Genomic DNA, 16,329 nt, shown 5'->3' on the forward strand with positions numbered 1-16,329 from the left:
TGGCGGGCTGGGCGTTGGAGTTCCCGAGACTTATGGTCCTAGGTGACTTCAACGTTCATGCCGACGACACGGCCTCCACTCAGGCGATGGACCTAGTGTCTTCCATGGAGACACTGGGACTCTCTCAATTTGTCACGACTCCCACGCATCAGGCCAGGCATACATTAGACCTGATCTTCACGTCCGGGATTCTGGTGAACGATATCGCTGTTGAAGCGGTACCATGGTCGGATCACCTAGCCCTTAAGGCCCGTGTGGGGACGCCGCCCCAACCCTGTATGGGCGGAGAGCCTATTTTGGCTCACCCTCGGGGCCTGATGGACCCGGAACGGTTCCAAATGGCTCTGAGGGATCCCTGGCCCACTAGCAATTCCCTCGATGGCCTGGTGGAGACCTGCCATGGCCGGCTATCCAGGGCCATCGACGAAATTGCACCCCGGCGTCCTCTGCGCCCCCGTGTGAGGCTGGCCCCATGGTACACCTTGGAGCTGCGCCAGCTGAAACAGGGGCTCAGACGACTAGAGAGGCAGTGGAGACATACTCGAGACGAAGCAACGAGAGCATCCTACAGAACGTTTATGAAGTCGTATGAGATGGCAGTCAAGGCTGCAAAGAGGAATTACTTTGCAACCAAGATTGCATCTGCAAGCTTGCGCCCAGCCCAATTGATTAGAATAATTGGAGATCTTATAACATTGCCACAAGGCAAACCAAACGTTAGAGAATTGGAGATTGGCTGTGAGGCATTTGCGAAATATTTTGCAGATAAAATCTTGTTGCTCCGCCAAGACCTGCCTACCACTTTGGAAACAGTGAGTGAAATTGAGGCTCTGTGCCTGTCTTCAGGGTTGGGGTTGGATCACTTTGACCCACTCAGCCTGGAGGAGGTCGATGGAATCCTCTCGGCTGCTCGCCCAACAACATGCGATCTGAACCCCTGCCCCTCTTGGCTGATTAAATCCTGCCAGAGGGAGCTTATATGTCCTTTACGGGACATCATAAATAGATCCCTCGCAGAGGGGCATTTTCCAACGCCTCTCAAAGAGGCACTGGTCCGCCCTCTCTTGAAAAAATGTACAGCAGACCCAGCCGAATTGGCGAACTACCGTCCGGTGTCTAATTTACCGTTTTTAGGTAAAATCATTGAGAGGGCAGTGGCGCTGCAGCCACAGAGATTTCTAGATGACGCCTCCGTCCTTGACCCGTGCCAGTCTGGGTTTCGCCCTGGCCACGGGACGAAGACGGTGCTGGTCGCCCTGGTGGATGACCTCCGGCGGCAACTGGATCGAGGCGGCGTTGTGGTACTGATGTTATTAGACCTGTCGGCAGCATTTGATACAGTCGACCATCAGCTGCTGACGTGCCGCCTTGCCGACATTGGGGTTAGGGGGTCGGCCCTACAATGGCTCTCCTCCTTCCTCTCAGGTCGGGGACAAAGGGTGGCTATTGGGGATGAGCAGTCCCGGAGGCACACACTAGACTGTGGGGTGCCTCAGGGGGCAGTTCTTTCCCCAATGTTGTTCAACGTCTATATGGGCCCCCTTGCCCAGATTGCCCGGAGGTTTGGGCTGGGTTGCCATCAATACGCAGATAACACCCAGCTCTATCTACTAATGGACGGCCGGCCCGACTCCGCCCCGGGGAATTTGGACCAGGCTTTACAGGCTGTTGCAACGTGGCTCAGGCTGAGTGGGCTGAAGCAGAACCCAACAAAGACAGAGGTCCTTTGTGTGGGTCGCGGCACTCTAGGAGGGGAAATAGCTCTCCCGGCCTTCAATGGTGCGCCATTGAAACCAGCGCGCCAAGTAAAGAGCCTGGGTGTTTTACTGGAGCCTTCGCTATCAATGGAGGCCCAGATAGCAGCCACTGCCAAGTCAGCATTCTTCCATCTGAGGCGGGCAAGGCAGTTGGCCCCTCTCCTGGAGCGTCGCGACCTCGCAACAGTGATCCATGCAATGGTCACCTCAAGATTGGACTACTGTAATGCCCTCTACTTGGGGCTACCTCTGTGCCGGACCCGGAGGTTGCAGCTGGTGCAGAACGCAGCAGCCAGGCTGTTGTTGGGGCTCCCGAGATGGGAGCACATATGGCTGGGGCTGCGCGGACTGCACTGGCTGCCAATTACCTACCGGGTCCAGTACAAAGTGTTGGTTATTACCTTTAAAGCCCTATATGGCCGAGGACCAGCCTACCTGAGGGACCGTCTCTCCCCATACGAACCCCAGAGGGCACTGAGGTCAGGTGGAAAAAATAAAATGACTATCCCTGGGCTGAAAGAGATCAAGTTACAGAATACCCGAGCACGGGCCTTTTCAGTAGTGGCCCCCACTCTATGGAATCAGCTTCCTGAGGAGGTGCGGGCCCTGCGGAACCTTGACCAGTTCCTCAGGGCCTGCAAGACTGCCCTCTTTAAACAAGCATACACCGACTGCTGATTTGCTGTTAATTTAAGGATCCGCCAACATGGTCCTATCCAAGGACCTATGTCATTACGGAATTAATTATACTGGCAGAAACTAGCGTCAGAATGCCATTATTGCTGCCAGATTAAACTAATTTATGAATTTTAACGTATTAACGGGTTTTTATGATGTTAATTTGAGTTTTACTGTTAATTTAAAGTTTTGTATTTAATATGTTGTTAGCCGCCCTGAGCCTGCCTAGGCGGGGAGGGCGGGATACAAATAAAATTTTACCTTACCTTACCTTACCGTCTAGCTCCATGAGAATGAGTTCTATATCTATTGAGCAGGAATGCACAGGAACACAGTTCCGGCTGGCTTGGCATCAGGGCGTGTGGCCTAATATGCAAATGAGTTCCTGCTGGGCTTTTCCCACAAAAAAGCACCCCGGTACTGCCTATTTTAAAATTCTGCACACCAAAGGCATAAATTTGAAATTAAGATCTGCTTCAAAGGCCTTGCTGAGCATGCCCCTACCAAGCTGAAGTGGGTGGTCTTGAGGGGGGTTTTACCATAGGGAAGAGTGAATTCCTAGAGTACTGGGATGTTAGTTCTGTCTGTGTACAAACTAGAAATGATGCCATCAGATGGCACATCACTGCACAATGTTGCTTCCCCCTCTTAAAAAGAATGCTATTGCTAGTAGCCAGCACTTTTGTTGTTCAGTCACACAGTCGAGTTCAACTCTTTGCGACACCATGGACCGAATCACACCAGGTCCTCTTGTCTTCCACCATCCTCTGAAGTCTGCTCAAATTTGTGTTAGTTACATCAGTAATGCTGTCCAGCCATCTCATCTTTTGCTGTTCCCTTCTTCTTTTGCCTTTTGTCTTTCCCAGCATCAGGATCTTCTCCAGTGAGTGCTCCCTTCTCATTTGGTGGCCAAAGTATTTGAGCTTCAGCTTCAGCATCTGATCTTCCAGGGAACAGTCAGGGTTGATTTCCCTTAGGGCTGACTGATTTGATCTTCTTGCAGTCCAAGGGACTCTCAAGAGTCTTCTCCAGCACCAGAGCTCGAAAGCATCTGTTCTTCTGCGCTTGGCCTTCCTTACGGTCCAACTCTCACAGAAATACATTACTACTGGGAATACCATAGCTTTGACTGTACAGACTTTTGTTGACAGGGGGATGTCTCTACTTTTTATTATACTGCCTAGGTTTGCCATAGCTGTCCTCCCAAGGAGCAAATGTCTTGCCAGAGGGAGCTTAGGTATCGTGTACGGGATATCATAAATAGATCCCTGATGGAAGGGCAATTTCCAACACCTCTTAAGGAGGCAGTGGTCCGCCCCCTCTTAAAAAAACCAACATTGGACCCGGCCAAATTGGAATACTATCGGCCGGTCTCGAATTTACCCTTTTTGGGTAAACTCATTGAGAGGGCAGTGGCGTTGCAACTACAGAGTTTCCTGGAGGATGCTTCCTTCCTTGACTCCCATCAGTCGGGCTTTCACCCGGGTCATGGGACGGAGACAGTGCTGGTTGCCCTAGTGGATGATCTCCAGCGGCATCTGGACCGAGGCGGCTCAGCGGTACTGATGTTGTTAGACCTATCGGCAGCGTTCGATACGGTCGACCATCGGTTGCTGACTTGCCATCTTGCCGACGTGGGGATTCAGGGGTTGGCTCTACAATGGCTTACCTCTTTCCTCAAGGGTCGGGGACAAAGAGTGGCGATTGGGGGTGAACTGTCCCGGAGTTCTCTCCCCGATGTTGTTTAACATCTACATGCGCCCTCTTGCCCAGATTGCCCGGAGATATGGGCTGGGTTGCCACCAGTATGCTGATGACACCCAGCTCTATCTACTTATGGATGGCCGGCCTGCCTGTGTCCCAGAAAACCTGGACCTGGCATTGCAGGTCGTATCTAGATGGCTCAGGCTGAGCGGGCTGAAGCTAAATCCAACGAAGACAGAGGTCCTTTGCCTGGGTCGCCGTGGTCTGGGGAGGGAAATTCCCTTACCGGCCCTCGATGGTGTGCCTCTGTCAGCGGCGCACAGGGTTAGGAGCCTGGGGGTGCTATTGGAGCCTACTCTAACTATGGAGGCCCAGATAGCAGCCACTGCCAAGTCCGCATTTTTTCATCTTAGGCGGGCAAGGCAGTTGGCTCCTTTCCTGGAGGACGGCGACCTGGCAACAGTGATCCATGCAACGGTCACCTTGTGGCTGGACTACTGCAATGCCCTCTACATGGGACTGCCCCTGTGCCGAACCCGGAAGTTGCAGCTAGTGCAGAATGCCGCTGCCCGCTGGTGTGTGATAACATAAACTAAACTGGAGTTTGAATGTATAGAGTGGTGGTCCAGGGTGCCCACCTCTGCCCCTCCCCTTTGCGCTGAAGCTGCAAGTCAGGATCCAGGCTTTCCTGGGTCCCATTTGCAGCTCTGCGGGGAGAGGGAGAGTGGCAGCAGCCATTGCAGGGTGGAAGGGGTGGGCCAGCAGGGTGGGCCAGCAGTTGTAACATGGGAAATTGGATGCTTGCCCGCCCCCCTGCCTTTCAGGACTATGCGGTGTCTTGGGCAGAAGGCTGGGGTGCCTGTTGGCTATTTAGGGCACCACACCACTGCTTCCCCCTCTCCCAGTTGCTTGGCCCACCCACCCGTCCCTTTATGAGCCTGCCTTGGCGGGGAGGGCGGGGTATAAATAAAATTTTATTATTATAGGTGTGGTTTCAGGGGTTGCATGTGGTTTCTGTGTTCATGTGTTTCTTCCTGTTACAACTGGAGTTTGTAACAGGAAGAAACACATGAGATGAGTTCCCATCTCATTTTGAACTGTCTCTTCCATACAGAGGCAAGGTACAGATTTCTGCGGAACCATCTAATGCAAGCTGAATCTTTAAATCAGTCTCAAGCTATTTACTTCCTCCTAGGGGACGGGAGTGATCAACTTTCCCTGGATCTCGCTAAGTTTCTATATGTTACTGACCTTGACAGGAAGAAACTTAATGTCGCTTGTATTTGAAAGAAGCTGCGATCTGAGTGTACAATGCTGTCTTTAGTTATATGTTGCTTATATCAGAAAATTTTAACTTTAACATTATTTTGATGGCTGTACACAGTTATTAGATAGTTATGTCGCGTTTTAGCTCGGTGTTGTGTTGTACTGTTGTTGTTGTGTTGTTGTTGTTGATTGGCCTAGAGCCACAATAAACTGACTGACTGACTGAACTGGAGTTTGAATGTAGAAGAAGAAGACGATGACTGCAGATTTGTACCCTGCCCTTCTCTCTGAATCAGAGACTCAGAGCGGCTTACAGTCTGCTATATCTTCTCCCCCCGCAACAGACACCCTGTGAGGTGGGTGGGGCTGAGAAGGCTCCTTTCAAGGACAACCTCTGCCAGAGCTATGACTGACCCAAGGCTATTCCAGCAGGTGCAAGTGGAGGAGTGGGGAATCAAACCCGGTTCTCCCAGATAAAAGTCTGCACACTTAACCACTACACCAAACTGGCTCTTTATAGAGGGGTGGTCCAGGGTGCCCACCTCTGCCCCTGCCCTTGGCGCTGGAGCTGCAAAGCCTTCTGGCCACACATCATGTGAGCTGCTCATTAACACAAATATTTGCCAGCCCTGCCCATCCGTATTTGCATAAGGTGAAAATCAGTCTTCAGGGCAATGAAAAAAAAAAAATCCCCTCCTACTGGGAAATACCAAAATGTGCTGTTAGGGAAAGAAAGCCTGTCCCAGATGTGAACAGCAGCCTCGGTCTCATAGCATGGAGATACTTCTGGAGAGCTCTGAGCTCACAGTACAGCTGACAGGGACTTCCCTGACACAGTGACTCACAAACCTAGACCTGTTTGGCTTCAGCAGAAGAACCGGATTATGGATCTTCACATCAATCTGCCAAGGGGTTTTATTTTGCTTAGTTGTTTAAATTATCTATGCATCTGTTTGTTAATGTAAATCACATAATGTAAAATCCCATTTATAGGGATGCCAGCCTCTGGGTGGGACCTGGATATCCCCTGGAATTACAGCTCACCTCCAGACTACAGAGATCCGTTCCCCTGGAGAAAATGGCTCATTTGGAGGGTGTGTGTGTGTGTCTATGCCATTGTCCCCCGCTAAGGTCCCTGTTCTCCCAGGCTCCGTCCCCAAATCTCCAGGAGTTTCCCAGCTTGGATGTGGTAACCCTACCCCCCCCCCCACATTCCCCACTGATGGTCAATGGGACCTGGCAACCCTAGGGAAAGCTTTCAGATTTACAATTTTCATCATATCCCTATACAATCCCTCAGTAAGAAACAGATACGAAGTAACCTTATTTGAGTATGTCAACACAAAAAACATTTTTCTGTTACACTATTCTCAAAGAGAAAAGCATTAGAATACTGTGGATATATAGCTATATTTATTATTTATTTATTTATTACTTTGCATTTATATCCCGCCCTCTCCGCAAGCGGACTCAGGGCGGCTTACAGTATCATAAAAACAATCATTCCATAAAACATATAAAACCATAATACATTTATCAGTTTAAAACTATTACGCTATCTCGATCCAGTCTGGCGGTATTGGGTTCTGACTATGACCACCAGCTTCTGTAGGATGTCCGGTGGCAGCTCATTTTCAGTCAACCAGAAATGCCTGTCTAAACAGTTCGGTCTTACAGGGCCTGCGGAACGCCGACAGATCCCGCAGGGCCCTTATAGCTTCTGGGAGGGTGTTCCAGAGTTCTGGTGCTGCCACCGAGAAGGCCCTAGATCTTGTTGCGCATAGTCTGGCTTCTGGTGAAAGTGGGTTTAGAATATGTAATGAAATAAAAATCCAATATCCCTGTTCAGTCCTGGGGAGGTGTTTGTTCCAAGTCTTCTACCAATGAGCTATGGGCTTAAACGAGATCAGAGCATAGGTTCAGTAACTCAGTACTGTCTGTTCTTATTGGCAGCAGGTCTTCAGCACAGGCCTGCAGCTTCCTGGGTTCAGAACACTTCTTTTTTTAAAAAAAGCCAATATAAAAACCATTTCCTTAAAAATCTATCCCGATGGATAAAAATGAATGCAAAGCTACCTACCTTTGATGGTGGTGAAAGTGAGAGGATATAGTGCAGGGGTGGTCGAACTTGCTTAAAGAAAGAGCCACATGGAACAAACGTCAATGTTTGGGAGCTGCAAGACATGAACGTCAGATGTTTGAGGGAAGGTAGGTAGGTAGGTAGGTAGAAAGGAAGGAAGGAAAATCGATCGGGGGAGGGAGGGGAGGGAGAGGTGGAAAGAAAGCAACTTTAAATGCATTCTGCAAGCCCCAGGCTGACTTGGCTTGGAAAAGTGATTTAAAGAAAAACACCAAAAAGGCACTGGGGGCTGTGAGAGCCACACGATATATGTGAAAGAGCCCCATGTGGCTCCCAAGCCACAATTTGGCCACATCCGGTACAGTGGGAAACTCCAGAACAGAATTTATTTATTTATTAGATTCCTCCCCTCCCTTTGATGCTGCTCACCCAAAGGGCCTTGTGATGACTTAGAACATTAAAACCAATAAGGTAAAAACAGTATTAAAAGCAAGTGACAAATGTAAGATCTTAACATTAAAATATTTAAGTGGTAAAACATTAAAATGCATGGCCACCATCATAGCGCTATTGAAACAGCCCAAACATGTGATTATTTCCCCTCCAAAAGTCAACCTAAACAATTCAGCTTTGCATGCCCTGAGGAAGAATGGAAGTGAGGGGGAGAAAGCTGTGCTTCTTTGTCAGTTTTGAATCAGTGTCTGGTGTCAGCAAATGATAAATATATGCAACCTTCCTCCTTAGAGGTGAAGGCAGATGACTCATATCGAGATGCAGATTATATGTAAAATTATATGTAATGTTATATCCCTAACTCCCTGTGATTCAATATGTAAGACATCTTGCAGTAAATTTGAAAACCTCCCAACAGGGCTTAAAGGAAAAGGTAGTCCCCTGTGCAAGCACTGAGTCATTATTGACCCATGGGGTGACATCATATCATGATGTTTTCACGGCAGACTTTTTTTTTTACGGGGTGGTTTGCCATTGCCTTCCCCAGTCATCTACACTTTCCCCCCAGCAAGCTGGGTACTCATTTTACTAGCCTCAGAAGGACGGAAGGTTGAGTCAACCTTGAGCCGGCTACCTGAACCCAGCTTCCACTGGGATCAAACTCGGGTCATGAGCAGAGTTTGGATTGCAGTACTGCAGTTTACCATCCTGTGCCACAGGGCTCCTCAACAGGGCTTAAAGGAAATCAAAAGGAAATCCTGTGTTCATCTTTCCACTCCAACTGTCACTGAACTACCAGAGGATTTCTTGTCTCATTGCTCAAGGGTTTAGCATTTCAGCCACCTAGAAGAACTTTGATTCACTCTTGGCAGTGAAATAAAAGGTTGACCTCAGGTATTAGGATGGCAGCAGCTGTTTGCATGCTTCCCTTGCAGCTAAGGTCACCAGCTCCAGGTTGGGAAATTCGTAAATATTTAGGGTGATGGCTGGGAATGATGGGATATAATGCCATAGAGTTCCTTTCTAAAACAGCCATGTTCTCCAGGTGAGCTGGTCTCTAGTTTGGAGATCAGCTGTAAATCTGGCTGATCTCTTGCCCCTATCACTGTTGGACCTGGAAGTGAAGTCACAGTGCCACATGGCGTTTCATGTTGAAATATTTATAGAGATCAGGGAAATTTCTAGAGCGCCAGGACAGGAGATGTCCTGCTAGCAACCTTCTGAAAAGTGAGGAAGCAACAGCAATGGTGATGCAGTGATGTCATTTTTGGCATGACGTGGAAGTGACATCATTATATAGGAGGTAACATTCTAGCATTTGGGCAACTGATACAGTATTTTCTGTTCATGATGTTGTCACTTCTGGGTTGAATACTCATTTTGGGTGAATGCTAGAGTGTTGCCCCTCTGTGATGATGTCACTTCCAGGTCACACTGGAAAGGGAGTTGCTATTAAGTGATCCAGTCAACATTCACATTTGCCATGAAGATTAAATCTAGGGTGTGGCCTGCTGGTTGTGTGCGACCTGACACAATTTGAAAGAGACCTAGTGCTGCCATGGTCTGAAGCCTGAGAAGAAGACGCAGCATCTATGTGGATGTTAAAATCACTTGGAACAGTCAGCCTGGGATATCTCAAGACCCACTCCACCAAATTCAACAGAGCTTCTGCTGGTGTGCTAGGTGGCTGGTACACCAACAAGATAGCCACACCCTCCTTGGCATCCCACACCAGACCCATGCTATCAGTGCCTGAGATTTCTGTGGTGGGGTTTGTCCTGAAGAATAAAGACTCCAGAACGAGTATTGCCAATCCCTCCCCCCCTCCCCCGATCCTTTGCCTGGGATTGATGAAGGACCATAAAACTCAGGGGAGCCAGTTCTTTCAGAGCAACCCTCTCTCCTTTTCTTGCCCTGGTCTCAGTCACGCATGCTAGGTCAATTCCTTGAGTCACAAAGTAACTCTGGAGAGTTGCAGTCTTATTATTAATGGACCTGGTTTTGCACAAAATCGGTGTCAGAGAAGGGCTAGGATTCCTAACTCCTCTGGAAGGGCTTCTAGTGTCCCGGCCCCACTGATGGACCTCCTGATGGCACCTGGGTTTTTTTGGCCACTGTGTGACAGAGTGTTGGCCATTGACCTGATCCAACATGGTTTCCCTTATGTTCTTAAGTTCTTATGGGATGGAGATTGGAAGAGGAATGAGCAAAACCATATCTCCTTTCTCTTCCCTTCCAATACCAACTGCCCAGCACACCAGCAGACACTCTGTTGAGCTTGGTGGAGACGGTGGTGGAGTGGGCCGTGAGCTATCCCAGACTGTTCTGAGTGATTTCAACATACCACCATACCATCCCACCACCACCATACCTTCCAAATCCCCCCCATCATAGGTATCCCTGGTTCCATGGTGACCTCCCAAGGTCAGATTGAACACCCCTCCCTCCCAAATACCTGTTGACCCTGCAACATAGTGAATATAATTGGGAGATTACCTTCACAGCCACCATTTGCAGTGAGAGTTATTGATCTAATACTAGGGTTGCCAGGTCCAACTCAAGAAATATCTGAGGACTTTGGTGGTGGAGCCAGGAGACTTTAGGGGTGGAACCAGGAGCAAGGGTAAGCATAATTGAACTCCAAAGGGAGTTCTGGTCATCACATTTAAAGGCCACACACCTTTTAAATGCTTTCCCTCCATTAGAAATAAAGAAGGATAGGGGCACCTTCTTTTGGGGCTCATAGAATTGGACCCCTGGTCCAATATTTTTGAAACTTGGAGGGTGTTTTGAAGAGAGGCACCAGATGCTATGCTGAAAATCTGCTGCTTCTACTTAAAAAAACCCAGTCCCCCAGAGTCTCAGATTCATATGGATTAATTCTCCATTATACTCTATGGGAATCAGTCTCTATAGAGAATAATGGAGTGCCCAGCAGACATTTCCCTCCCCTCCCCCACTTTTTGATAACCCTGAAGTGTGGGGAAGGTCTCCAAATTGGGAGATCCCTTGCCCCCACATGGCAATTGGCAACCCTATCTAAAACCCATAAAACTGCCTAGCTCTCAAACCCTCTTGTTGTCCACATATTGCAATAAATGATCAACTATAATATCTGATTAATTAAATCTACTAGGCCCAGTAAAACATTAGGCTCTGCTATCCAGGAGGAAGTAGCCAAATGAGAGTGTGGAGATAACATCTTTTTTTCCTCCTGCTTTTGAAGTTTTTCTTGATACTAACTTTCTGATATGGTTCTGAATTCTCAAGAAAGGATTTCTTTCCTTTGATGTGTAATGCAACAGATGATATTTAATATCTGTCGTGTGAAGAAGCATCTGTAATGTTTTAAACTCAGTTTTCTTCCCAGTGATCTTTGCTATTATGGATTCCTAGTTCCATAATCACCATAGAAAAGATCTCATTTGGCATAATGTTGCCAAAATTTCATCACAGAACACGCAATAGCCTGGAAGCGCTCTTGGCTGCCTCTCTGAATGAAATGAATCACATGCAAAAAACCCCCCAAACCCAGTCTCGCAGCCTCTGCAAGCAGAATTGCCCGTACACGGCAAAACTGGATTATGGAGTGCAGCCAACCTAGGGGATGAGAAGGGAAAATCTTTTGCAGAAGTAGAAGCATCTGTTTTGACTGAGAGATACAGATGGTTAAGTATGGTTTGGGATAAGTGCTGTTATCCAGCAGACCCTGCTTTGCAGAGTTGTGTTGCACTAGAGAAACAGGATGGGTGAAATTCAGAGTTGTGCTAATGCACATTCCCCCCTCTCCCCACAAGTTTTGACATTTTTCTGCTCTTTGGGGTTGAGGTTCCAATCCCGTCAGTGTCATTTGTAAGATTTTAGGTGCCTAATGCACATACACTGGGTGCGATCACATTTGGAATTTGCCACAGCCATCTCTTGGCTTTGAAAAAGCTGGTGCTCTTTGATGCGTGCTGCAGCAATCATGCAGCCATCACCCTGCTGCTGGGGGAGGCACAGGAGGCCCACGTGCAAGAGGAGCATTCCAACTGCTCCTTCGCATGGAGGGCATGTGCATCATGCTCCCTGGCCATTCAGACAGCTGGGAAATGCACTATGCATGTGTTTTGGAGATTTGCTACTGGGAACTTCCTGGTGGCTGTTTAAGCTGTTCCCAGCCTGTCATACGATGGGGTAAGGAAAAGTGAGATGCAGGAGGGAAGATGTGCACATGTGATCCAGAGGGGAGGGTGGCTAGAGTGGACCTAATCTCTTGTGTGATTGCACCACTGCCTTCTAACACCAGAGGTGTGTTTTGTATATAGGCATGTTAAATAAATTATTTATTTATTTTTATTTTATTTACATTATACTTATATCCTGCCCATTCTATGCAGACTCAAGGCGGCTAACAACATAAAATACACATTAAACAATAAGCAATATTAAAACAATAAAACAATCAAATAAATTTCACTGATGCTACTTCAGGCAGATCATATATTTTCCTTTCTCGACATGTACAGCTCCTAGGCAGTTAGTATTAAAGCATGATAGATCCAGATTGGTGGCAGCCCTCTTCCATTAGATGTCATATGCCACCGGAAACAGATCAATCTTGCAGGCCCTGCAGAACTGCGATATGGAAAAATTGGATAAATTGGATACATGGAAAAATTGGATACATGGAAAAAAATTGGATAAATAAATCCTGATTCAATAAAGTATCTTTTAAAATATTTACAACGCGTCTGCTCAAACAGTAGCTTCCTCAAAAATCTCACACATGTTTTACTTCTCCCACACTAGTCTGAAACACAAACATAAACTGATCAGTTTTCCTATGCTTTCAATTTTAATTGATTCTTCTGGGAACTGATTTCTACAAGATAGAATTCAGTTTGCAGGGTAGGGACACTGGACTCAACCTGTATGATTCATTGTCATATCGAATCATCTATATATCTAATAGGGAGAGATCAGTAGGTACTTGAATCCAGGGATAGGGGCCATTCACATGGAAAGAAGATTGTGCAGCAAAACTCCCCCCCGCTGTGATTTTCAGAAAAATATGAGAATTTAATACAAAATTGGAGTGTGTGGGTGTGTGTGTGAGGGTTGAATCTGCCCCAAACACAAGAAGGCTATCTGCTTGTGCACAGAATGCAACTCTGTCACCTGCTCATACAGGAAAGGCAAGGCACATTTTTAAAATGAATGAACTAATGAATATGGCAGGGAGCATAGTTAAATTTATTGGGAAGCACTTATGGGTGAAATTGAACAAATCCAGAATTTATTAAGTAAAAATAAAAGAAATGGAGATAATTGAGATGGCTATTTCATTTGGCATCATTACTGGTATTATAGCATATGAAGTATCATTCGTCTATCACATGGAATCTGAAACTACTGAAGGCCTAAACAGATTTTTTAAAAAAAATCCCTGAACAGGAACATTTAAAGTCAGACTCTGACAGTTTTCTTTTGTGTTTGAGTGAAAGCCAAGGAGAAAATAGCAGCACGCTTATGGTTACTAGAGACTTACAACCTAAGGAAAAGGCAATCTTTTAACTGAGTAGATTTACTTCCACATAAAACTCCTAGTCATTGTAGAATGGGGAACAAATATCACAACACATTCTTGTTTTTGCTCTCTCGTGATACTTTCTGCTCATTGATTTTTGCCGACTCCAGATGGTGGTTTTAGTGGAAAAATGAGGCGATGCAACTGATGCAAATGAAGCAGATCGAAACTAATGACAGTGGCAATATGTGGGGAGAGCTGCATAGGACTTAAAAATAGAACGACACTATCTTTTATAGTGTTAATCTAGAGAATACTGTAAAAGATAGTATTGTTCTAATTTCATGCTGCTATTTCTGTTTCTAATTTGTTTTCTCCTCTGATGATTGTTGTGGGTTACGTTAGAGTTGCTTTACATCCTTGTCCAAAGTCAGCTTTTCCATCCACTCACCTCTGGTCCTATTCCCCCACCATTCCTGCCTCCAAATGCTCTGGTTTTGCAGCAAAACTGTTTGGTTTGAGGGCAATTTTACCATAGAGTTTAGGCCACAAACCAGAGTGTCACAATGTGACATTGTCAATACGATGAAGTCACTTCTGCATGACATCAGCACATCTCGGTGCTTCATCTCCGTTCCCAGAAGGCCCCTCATCTTCATCTAGCAGTGCGAACATGTAATATATACATACATACATACATACCAGTTTCTAAAAAGCAAAACCACTTGCATTCCTCCTCCTCATATTATGGTCTCCAGGGGACAGGTAAAAAATTATTTATTTATTTTTATTTTATTTACATTATACTTATATCATGCCCATTCTATGCAGACTCAAGGCGGCTAACAACATAAAATTACACATTAAACAATAAGCAATATTAAAACAATAAAACAATCAAATAAATTCACTGATGTGTGTGTGTCTGTCTATTTGTCTATCTATCATCTAACATCCCTCCCTCCCTCCCTCCCCTCTCTCTTATCTATCTATCTATCTATCTATCTATCTATCTTATCTATCTATCTATCTATCTATCTATCTATCTATCTATCTATCTATCTATCTATCATCACCTCCCCCCCACCCCCAATTTATTCAACCTTTAGGGGACATAACACAGCACCAATATATACAGGGCTTTTTTTGTAGAGGAATTCCTTTGCATATTAGGCCACACACCCCTGCTATAGCCAATCCTCTTAGAGCTTACAGTAGGCCCTGGACTATGTGCCCTGGAAGCTCTTGGAGGATTGGCTACTCCAGTTGGGTGTGGCCTAATATGCAAAGGAGTTCCTGCTACAAAACCCCCTCTGAATATATATATCCAGAAATCTTTGCACATAGCATGCATATAAAAGTTGCCTGCCAGGAAAAAAGCTAAGGTGAAGCTTTTCTCCCAGACACCTGGCTTTCTATGTTTTATTTGTTTAATTTTATTCATTTATACCCTGCTTTACAATGTAGACTAGACTGAAAGTGTGTGGTTCTTTCAAGAACACCTGGCAAGCTTCCCTAGCACAATGGAGATTGGAGCCTGGGTCTTCCAGACCAGAGTCCCACATTGTAATCATTATTCCACACCGGCTTTCTCTGTGGTTGCTTTTTGAATCTGAAAGTGGTACCGGCCAGACACAGTTTTACCACCTCTATGATAACTAGGCCTGTGGCAACTTAAAGCCTAAAACATCTATTGTGGCTTTGTGGTTAAAGCATTTTTAAATCCTCTTTGTCCTGAAAGGGAAACAGTCTCCTGCTGAAATAACGGGAGAATCCTAACCGTGTTAACTCAGAAGTAAGCCTCAATGAGCTCAGTGGCACTTTTACTTGTGGGTGAATGTGCAGAATCTTTCAGCCTTCAAGTACTTAATAGCAATTAGGCACCTGCAGTCAACAGGGTTAAGCAAAAGGTAAGAATTCAAGGCAGACACCAACCGTACACTATTAAGTCTGAGTAAGATGTCATAGATTGCTGAAATAAGGCCTTGTTACTGGAAGGTGAAGATGCTCAAAATCAATGGGTGAAGAACGGAAAAATTTATGGAGATTAAGAGTATGATTTAGTTTGTAGATAGAAAAACCAGGGAATGGACTGATCAATTCTTGTTCCAGAGTGTCCTTTGATAGGAGACCCGATGCTGAAGAAATATCCTTGATATGGGAGATATTATAGGCTTTCAAGTTTGAAGAATTGGAGAAGAATGTCCAGGAGGAAACCAAGCCTGTTTGGAGATGGAAGAGTATCTGGAGAGTTCAGGAACCAAGTGCTGGCAGAGGGAGTCTCAGGTTTTAAAGACTGCATTTAAGTATAGGGTTTCCCCAGCTTTTCTGAAACTGGTTTTGTGGTGATTCTTCCACTGCTTCACTCAAGGTAATCCAAAAACATACAGATTCCCTCGTATTTTCCTCCCTACCCTTTCCCCCATCTCTTGTAGGCCACTCCCACATCACTCTGCCCACTCTGTACTGTCTGCCATTCAGCAGGGTAAGATGCTGTGTGTGTGAGAGAAGGGAGAAGTCCAAATGGAGAACAATGGACCCCAGCTATTGCAATTCCCCTCATCCCTCCCTACCTGAGGGCCTCCAACTGTGAGAAGTGCCCAGAGATGTAAGCCCCCACCTTCCTGAACTCCCACAATTCTCCTCCTCCTCCTCTTCTTCTTCTCATTTTTTTCTTCAACCTGCAAGAGCTGCTGCAATTGGCTTGCAATTCAGAAAGTGAATGACCACAGAGGTTGGAGGGAATGGAGGGGTAAAGACCCACCACCTCCTATAACAAACCCATCCAGAAGCTGGGAGAAGTCCAGAAAACTCTCACTCCCCCTCCCCTCCACCCCCACCCCCAAAAAATCTTTCCCAGAGCTTGAGGAAAGAGAAAGCAA

This window comes from Heteronotia binoei, chromosome 12 (assembly GCF_032191835.1).
Source record: "Heteronotia binoei isolate CCM8104 ecotype False Entrance Well chromosome 12, APGP_CSIRO_Hbin_v1, whole genome shotgun sequence".
Taxonomy (NCBI): Eukaryota; Metazoa; Chordata; class Lepidosauria; order Squamata; family Gekkonidae; genus Heteronotia; species Heteronotia binoei.